Consider the following 9449-nt stretch of genomic DNA (forward strand, 5'->3'; position numbering starts at 1 on the left):
TTGCGTTCTTGGAATAGTGAACCTAAGGGTGTTGCAACGCAAAACTGACAGAGCAAGTCGTCATGCGCTGACTATTAGTTAGAGTAAGATGCAAGCTAGATCGGGCTTACTCAGTAAGTTTTAACAATGGCCGAGTCGCTGAAAATCGGGCGTCATTTTAAGAAGCATATGATTCATCCAGTAGTATATCAATGTTTAGAATATAGGTATACTAGTCTATGATGTCCGCCTATTTTGACATTTCGACAAAACAATAACAATTAACAAATCCTTTGATTTTATTAACTCACTAAGATTTTTGGCGACTGGTCAAATTAAATGAAATCATCAATTAATATTGTTTCACCTTTCGTATCATTCGGCCAAGCGATTTTAGTGAGGAATATTTTACCAAGTGCATAGCCAAAACGACAGTCAAACATCTCCAAGAAACTCGGAAAATATGCCTATACCTATATCTTGTTCGGTAAAACGATGTCAAAATACATCTAGGAAATGAGATTACTTTCCACTTGTAAGTACTGCATAAACAGTGTGTCCTGACTCTCTTGCCTCATATGCCGAACAGCTAGCATCTCCAATTCTCCAGCCAAAAAGACCGCGTCGGCGCCAAGCCAAGCCATAAGCGTCATAAGCCAGCAAAGCCAGCAAAAACTGCCTCTACCCACCGCCAACGACAATACCCTGCATAGCGATATAATAAACTCCTGCCAGCAACCACAACGTGCGTTTTTCTAATTCCACCCCGCTTCTGGCCTGCTAATGATACGGCCTTCACCATTCTCCTCGACAGAGAAAGGCCGGTATCAATCTACTTATGCAAAATAGGGTCATTTTAGGCATCGTTATTTTCGAAAACCATCACGAACATAAAAGTATATAAGGTGAGTTAGGGTAAGTGCGGCATATAAATTGACTAGATGAACTTTAAGCTGATGTTGAACTTTAAACGATTGTAATATCTCTTCGAAATTTTTATTGACTGTTCACCAATAATCTCTTTTTCGACTACCATATTCATTAGATGTAGATGTTGCATGATTAATTATAATAAAAACGTTTTAAGGAAACATGGCGATTAGACGGTCTTACCCCCGCATTTGGGGTAAGAGCATCTAGTTAAATTATTTCTCATAATTATTACCATTCAAAAAATATAGCAACCTCAGGATAATATAATATTTTAAGTGCAACATTTTGAATGTTTATGGTGGTAAATTTCCTTGGGGAACAGAAGATATTAAATAAAATCAAAAAAGTTGGGTAAGTGCGGCATATGTAGCACTAGTGATGTGACTGTGGTAAAATAAAATAGGTAACTGGTTATTTTTTAAATATTTTATTTCCTGAATAATTTGAGATGTACAATGTAAAATTCAACATGTTCACAATACATAATATGTTATAAAAAATGTTCTTTTCGATTTTTATTGTACCTAATTATACATAGTTGCCACCATCAAAACGCATTTTAAATATAATTTCTCCCCTTCATCCTGGACGGCAATTCCTGAATAAAGCACTATGAAGCACAAGTGACCAGTTGCGCAAACATTACGCAAACCTACTCCACTGTAGCATACTAAAAGTCAACCGTCGCTGTCCACTGCGGGTGAGTTGAGCTAGGTACATGCGTTGCCGCTAGAGGCGCTGAGGGTAAACGTCAGATCTAATGTCAACGTAATATTGTAGAAAGCTGTAGTACATCTATTGTGTTTTGTCTTTTACATAACTATTACTGTTGAAAGTGTTATTTTGTGTTTAAATCCTCATTTAAATATTTATTGTGATTTTGTAATACACAAACACACATGCTTGTTTACAAAATACAACGGAAATACCGTGTTGTAATATTGTTATATTGGAGACGTAACTAGCTTGTTTAAAGATTAATTGGCTACGTACTTCTACAATGAATGGTTTAATAATGCAACATTAACGGTAAGTACTGATTAAATATGAAGTCATTACCAAAATGGATAAAAATGTTATTTAATTTCCATGAAATTGACAAGAGTTCCGTCACAACATGTTTACTTTCTATCTTACTCTAACGCATGAACATGAGGTATAAGCATGCTGAATGCTTTCTCACTTGCACGTATCCGTCTCGTTCGAAGCTCTATACACACAATATCTCCTGTAAAACTAAAAATTTTACGTGCTTTAGTTAAAGCGGTTCAGTGACGAAATTTTCACTGCTTCGTTTGTGAATCGCCCTCGTGTAGTAGGTGTTGGTAGTACCGAAATTATATGCTAGTGGCCAATTTCATATATATCCTCTACTTTAGGCATAAAGCCCACCAAGACGGACAAGCGGGCGCAGTCGGCGTGAGAAGCGTATATTCATAACCATAATCACATGCCTCTTGCCGCGCATTACCCTTCACCTATGTAATAAGCGGCCCAAGAAGCACAAAATAATTATTATTACAGCGTCTCTCATAACAAAGCAATAAAAATATTATATTATTTCGGGGCTTGTAATTAATATTCACGACGACATTATTCTACCAGCGAAATATAGGACACGCAATAAAATTAAACAATGAGTTCTCTGTTATTAAATAATGGCTTCTCGCCCGTCGATCGACGACGCTTCCAGAGCGTGGTTTTGCTCGCCGCGTTCAATGAATGGACTATGTTGTATTTTCGTTCATTCATATCGCCAAGAAGCCAAAAAACGATGACTCATGGGGCGGGCGCGCATAATGCGTCGTCAAATCCAGTATGCGCTGGCGTATTTTGATGATTCACATAGAATATGCGCTTCTCACGCCGACTGCGCACGCTCGTCCGTCTTGGTGGGCTTTATGCCTTAGGGCATGAAAAATTATTGGCCCTCCCATGCGATTTTCTTACAAATTTTACAGTTTTATTTTCGTCCAATTTAATATTTTTTCCAAAAAAATGTTTTTCACACTTTTTCGCAAGGCATTTCACAAGTACCCATTTCGCCCAGCTTCTTTTTGGTTTAAGTATATCATTTCTTTTATTTGACTCACGTCTGGTGGAATTTAATGGGATATGAGCATTCCACATTTCATTAGTAATTACAACCCTTCCTCAATTTGAAAATCGTCAAGAAAATTCTTCTAATAATTTTCTTCGAATATAAGACCTTTACCTATAAAAATCGTCAACATTTTCCTCTACGGAAGAGGATTTCCATTCAGATTCACTCTTGTCTGATCCACTGGTTGTAACTGATTTTTTTTATGATTTCCTAGTTTTGTAAAAACTATTTTTTTGTTTGAATTTTTGTCTATCTTCTTAAACTTATTTTTTGGGTAACAGATGTTTTCAGACGGTTCAAAACATCATCATAGGTAATTATTACTTCTGCTGCTTGATTTTTAAAATTTTACAGGATCCATCCTTTTTATCCGCAACAACAGTTTTTTTTATATCAGCAGTACCTACTGGCGGTTTTATTATTTGACAATCCAAAATTTGTATTCGCTTAGTAGATTTCACTGGTATCATTCATTCATTAGAAATAGAAGGTGCTTGAATAAGTATGTTATTTTCCTCGCCAAATATTGAAGAATCTGTTGATTTTTGATGTGTTAATTCATCCGCAGATTGTGTCATTGCAAATGATCCCTGATCAATACAATGCTCATAATCAATTAGAGTTTCCGTAATATTTTTACTGTCAATCATAGGATCAAACTTGTGTTTGCCAAACATTTCGATTAAATGGCTGAATCCTCCCTTTTTCTTCATCTGTTTTTGATTAGTTGGTAGTCAAGTTTTTTCTAGGTTTCTGCGATTATTCTTGAAAATTCATTTTTAGGCAGTTTTGAGCCTACGTGTATGTAGTCTTTGCCATTTCACCAATGATTCATCCCAAGCATCTTTCAGGAGGCAATTTTAAAATTGTGACATTATTTTTTCTTGCTTCTTCTAGTAAGCTGACAGTCAAGTGTGACGTATGACCTCATAAATCAATAATACAGGCCGAGATGCTCCTATTTCTGAAAGAAAAGAAAAGTTTTTTCGCTCTACTGAAAAGTTAACATTTTATATTTGGTGTGTTATTCCATGAAGTAATTGGTCATGTCGATATGTAATATGCACTGCACGGTAGGTATTTAATCTGTGGCCTTATGAATCTAGAGATTGTATTTAAAAATGTTTAGGTACTTACCACAAATTACAAATTCAATACATTTTTTATTTCAAAGAACATCACTAGCCAAAAACTTATCCATACAAAAAAAATAGAGAATATGGGGTAAGAGCATCTGACGCTCTTACCCCATGATATATTTTTGGTGGGGTAAGTACATCTAGTTCAATAAAACATAATCATTTGCATTAATCATAAATCTTACAGTCGGAACACAAATCACAATTTAAAACAAAAGTACTCACCAAATATCACCTTCTTAGCACGAAAGATTGTTGAGATACAGACTTCAAACGAACGTCAAACTCTTAGTTGTCATACTGGACACATCAAACATTATTGTGATGCCATCTTTAGGTGTTGGCATACATTTATGTATTTGTAATAGATTCCTATCGACGGCAGTAATTACATTCATTGCAGTAAAAAGTTATTTAACCTAGATGCTCTTCCCCTCTAGACGCACTTACCCTAACTCATCTTAATATATTATGTTTCTTATAATTAATATAATATTTACCATATTGTGGACATTTAACATTGATTCAAAACATATTTCTGATTTTTTATAGCAAATATTGCAAAAAACATCCCAATAATAGCCATCTTTATATCATGGATTCAGCACACCAGTTCATGAGTTGTGTAATTTATGGGAGATCGCCAACTACTCTTAAATTCTGATGAAAATCTACATTTTAATGCTGTTTTCTTGTAAATAGTCACCATTGATGTTGATACCGGATGAAGGTCTCCCACAGGAGACCACTTCAAAAGGCGGACTGAACCATCAATTTTCCCAAAATGCCACAGCCTACGTCCACTTTTCCCGGTTCTCGTAACCCTCGGCCGAGCGGAGCCCGCCTCCTCAAATCCAAAATTCAAAGCCGTCCGCGCTCCCGCCAAAACACGGATGCAGTCTACCGAGAGCGCCGCTACTAGTCAATCCGTCGGTAAAACAGGGAGGTTCGCGACCGACAGACGAACATGACGCTGCGGACCGTGACAGTTGGATGGCGCGAAAAAGCTCTCTCTTGCCTCGGCCGCCGAACAGCAAGCATCTCCAATTCTCCAGCCAAAAAGACCGCGTCGGCGCCAAGCCAAGCCATAAGCATCCCAAGCTACAAGATCTCAAGCCAACAGCCAGCAAAAATTGTCATTACCAACCCGCCGCCAACGACAATACCCTGTATCAACAACTTATAATAAACCAGCAACAACAGCATACACCGTGCGTTTCTGTCCCCCACACCCGCTTTTTTGGCCATGACATAATCACGGTCTGCCATCTCCACCTAAGCGCGAAGAAGGCCGGTGATAATATCTTATTCATGTAGTGCCAATAGGTCAATATTATCGCTCCATTAAACACAAAATGCCCTTAACTTTACCAAAAATTGCCGCCCACATGTGGAAACAAAATTATAAAAAAAAATTCATCAAAAAAATGAGGCATATTTACCATTCTGAATTATAAATCATAATTTATTTTAAAATAAATCTGTACTGTATGAAGTACCTGAATTATATTTGCTCCATTTTTTTCTTCTTCTTCGACCATGTCCGATATGGGCTTCCACAGAGTGGAGGTTTGTTTTAACAGATTTTGTTTTTACGAGAAATGGATGTCAGCCACTTGTTCAATCTATTAGGTCCATACTCTAACTCATATACAAATTGAAAAACAATATGTGTACTTGCCAGATCCAGGGTTCGAACCTGGGACCCACGATGCTATAGGCCGACGCTTAAGCCGCTGTAGGGGCTCGATTTTTTTACTATCCGTTAAAAAAACTTTAAGACGAATTGCATTTGCGAAATGTAGTACCTATATGGCACTGTGAATTTTCTGGGATCCTGTCATAATTTTTTATGGCAGAAATGCTTTATTTATTATGTTATGGTACTGTCCTATTAAGATTATGAAAAAATGCTTTTTAGAGGTTCTGCACACGACTGTGATGAATTAGCTCCAGATCAGAGATATTAAAAGCTTAAATAAGAATAATTTTATACTTATATTGGTAATATTTGTGCCCTGTGGTAAGCGCCGCTGGAAGACTGCTTGGAAAACGCTGCGTACACTTATATGACAATAAAAATCTGTATTCTAAATCCAATAATTCCAATTTCAGAGCTGTGAGTCGTGTCAATGTGTAATCTGTTTGTCACATAATATGCATTAAAGTTTGTCACATAAACATAATCCTCATTTAATATTTTCAGACAGTCAGATCGCTTTGTGTCTCTTGGTTGAATGGCCTAATATAATAATGTGTACCCTGCTTCAAAATTACCGCGCTTCGTGGGGTAAGAGCATGGCCCCCACAAGGAGGGGGCTGACAGGGCTCTAGCCTGGAGACTCGGGCATGAAAGGGACCTGGCGTGACTTGTTGACCAGATAAGCGAGATAAACATACATCACAAACTTGCTCTAATAGTAAAAAAAATCGCTTGCGGGCGCTATTTTACTTCCAATAAGTATATTTACATTTTAAATTCTGTAGTTGAGCAATATAATTTTTGATTATTGTGTGTCAATGTTCAACAACTCAATAATGCAAGCGACATTATTCAAAACTACATTTACCATTTGTAAAACGTTGCTACAGAGCAGGCCTGGACAACCTTTTAAGATGAAAGGCCAAATTAGGAATATAAAATGAACAGCCGGCCGCAAGTAAAATACTATTTTTAGAAACACGTTATTTATTATCATGAAAAAGGAATTCAACATAAAAATATAAATAATTTTCTAATAGCCAACAATTTAATGAGAAGAATGAAACTGTTTTACATTTTTTTAATTTCGGGTGTTAATTTTGTAGTTGGGATTCTTAAAACTGCTTGTAAATTTTCATCGGTGGTGCTTGATTGTAAAGAGTTTGTATTGAAAATCATAATAATTGAAATTGTTTGTTTACATCATTATAGAAGTTGATCTAGAAATAACCAACATTTTTCGAGTAGAATCTTTTAGTTGGTTGAATTTGTCCGAGTGTTGTAAAATTTTCAGATTTCGTCTCAGCGGTGCAATTCATGTAGGTATATTTAAAATTTTATTTTTAACAAGGCGTTAAAATGTAGAAAAAAGTAGAAATACATGGCGGGCCGCTTGCCCAGACTTGTTCTATTTAATCCAAATTTTATGATTTGGATAGGTTATTTTCATACATCTTTGAATGGGCTTTCTAACTTGTGTTTTAATCATGGCCCTCACATCCTGAAGCGGGGCCCCCAGGCCAAGATCGTTGGCGGGCCCCCCTATCTAAAACTAAGGTTAACGGCAGTGTGATGCTTTACACTGCAGCGTTTCCCAAATGTTGTTCCGCGAGGTAAAAATTATTAAGTGTATTCAGCGTATTGTTGAGTATCTACCTACATCTACTCGAAGATTAAATATCGACAAACTGTAATAAAAAATTGTATTGCACAACCATATATTTTAAACTTTTACTAACCTTGAAGTAAACTTCTGCCGCAGGCAACTTTTTTTATATTACAGAGATTTTTTGATGCATGTATATAGTATAATACACGGACCAAAATTATAATACACTATACTTATACGGTTGGCAACATAGCACCAGACCAGTGTTGCTATCATTTTGTGACCAAATTATAGTACGTGGTCCCATAAAGTATAGTATTTTTCTCATTTTTAGTCACATTTTTACCTCCTATTTACCCTATTCATCTTATTTAGCTGGTCGTCACACCGAGCCCCCCTAAGCCCGGGCCCCCAGGTTAGAGCCCTATCACCCCCCCCCCTGTGGGGGCCATGGTTTTAACATCTAACCTGGAATTTTCAAAGTGATTTTCATTGCTCCATATTTTGTATTCAATTTGCTATTGTGCATGTGATAATCTGTAGGTAGGTATATATTTTTACATGATGTGATTACATACTTTTGAATTATTGGTACTTGTAAATTAATATGATAATGTGTAAATTGAATATTGATTATACTCATGTACTTAGTTATTTACCTTGTTAATTTCATTTTATAATATTAACATAAAATATTTATATAAGTACGATATGATAATTAAATAATAATATATTTTGAAGTTTCTGTATTTGTATTTAAAAATATCCACCAAAGAACATCAATGAATATTAATAATTTTAATAATAGTCAGTTTCTCTCGCACGCCTATGGCCTCAAACATTTGTATACGTATACGTTCACTCACCCACACAACCACATGCACGGCACGCAGCTTCACTTAGCAAAGCATTGTGTGGCGTCTAGATGTATCTATAGCCTAAGTATTAATTATCCTTAGTAGGTATATGTATTATCTATGGTCCCAGTTCCATTGGTTTTCTCAAAATACATAATATTTTTTCATTGTAGTAAAAAACCTGCCATCTATGGGAAGAAGTGAACATATTATTAACAGAGAGTTTTTCTAATTTATAAGGTAACTAAAGAGCTCAATACTAGTACGAGTAGCTAGATGGTATTAATTCACTTTAAAAAAGTGGACTGTTAATTGTTATTTTGACCGCTAATAAAGTAAAACTTTACATAATAATATGGACTATTGGTATATGGCTAAATACTAATAAGCAGAGCTCTTTTTTTTTTAAATAGGCGCCGGAACTCAAGTTTTTTACTAGAGTAAATTATATTCAAATATCAGTTAAATGAATTTTAAAGCAGTTCCTATGCCACAAAGTGCATAAAAAATAAAAAAATATTTTAGACATGTCGAATCTAAGGTTAAACAAATACAACTAAAGTGGTAAAAAATAAAATTGTAAAATATCATATTTGAATATGATGATATAATGATTTTCAAAGTTTTATTCAATTCTCATCTGGCGAATCGTCTCGATTCCTTTTTTAATGTGAATTGCAACGGTGGGTTTCCTTGACGCAGTGAAGCAACCAATTCGTCAAAGCATATAAAAGGGGGCCTCGAAACAGTTCAAACATGTCAACCAATTATTAATTAAACTAAAATCTCAAACTTTACAAATCTTGCATAAAATGTAAATAATGTAAATAAAAAATAATGTATAATATTATTATGTGTCATCACTAATAATTATTTTAGTTTATGGATGTGATTTATGGTTTTTATTTTTCTATCATGGGGGGTTAAAAATCAATCAATGAGTCAGGCCTCCACGCCACTGCTAAGTGTCTATGGCAGAATGTCTTCCTCTGAGTAACCACCGATCAACATATTTTGGAGGTGGTCCAAGTTGACTTTTCAACTGAAAAATGTTTTACTGGAGCTTCCGGACAGTTTGATCTATAAAAAGTTTTTCTAGGACTGGCATTTTCATGGCAAGACTGGC

General features: G+C 35.6%; 1 long non-coding RNA gene across 1 annotated transcript; it reads left to right on the top strand.

Annotated features, from left to right (window-relative positions):
• The first annotated feature begins 1665 nt into the window (after nucleotides 1-1665).
• Nucleotides 1666-5549, top strand: LOC147079916 (uncharacterized). Its single transcript, XR_015070621.1, has 3 exons — nucleotides 1666-1941; nucleotides 3914-4089; nucleotides 4708-5549. It is a non-coding gene; the product is annotated as an uncharacterized LOC147079916 (long non-coding RNA).
• The last annotated feature ends 3900 nt before the right edge of the window (nucleotides 5550-9449 follow it).

The sequence above is a fragment of the Rhyacophila brunnea genome, unplaced genomic scaffold (assembly GCF_057557595.1).
Source record: "Rhyacophila brunnea isolate RB1 unplaced genomic scaffold, BYU_Rbru_1.0 scaffold_1, whole genome shotgun sequence".
In the NCBI taxonomy this organism is placed as follows: Eukaryota; Metazoa; Arthropoda; class Insecta; order Trichoptera; family Rhyacophilidae; genus Rhyacophila; species Rhyacophila brunnea.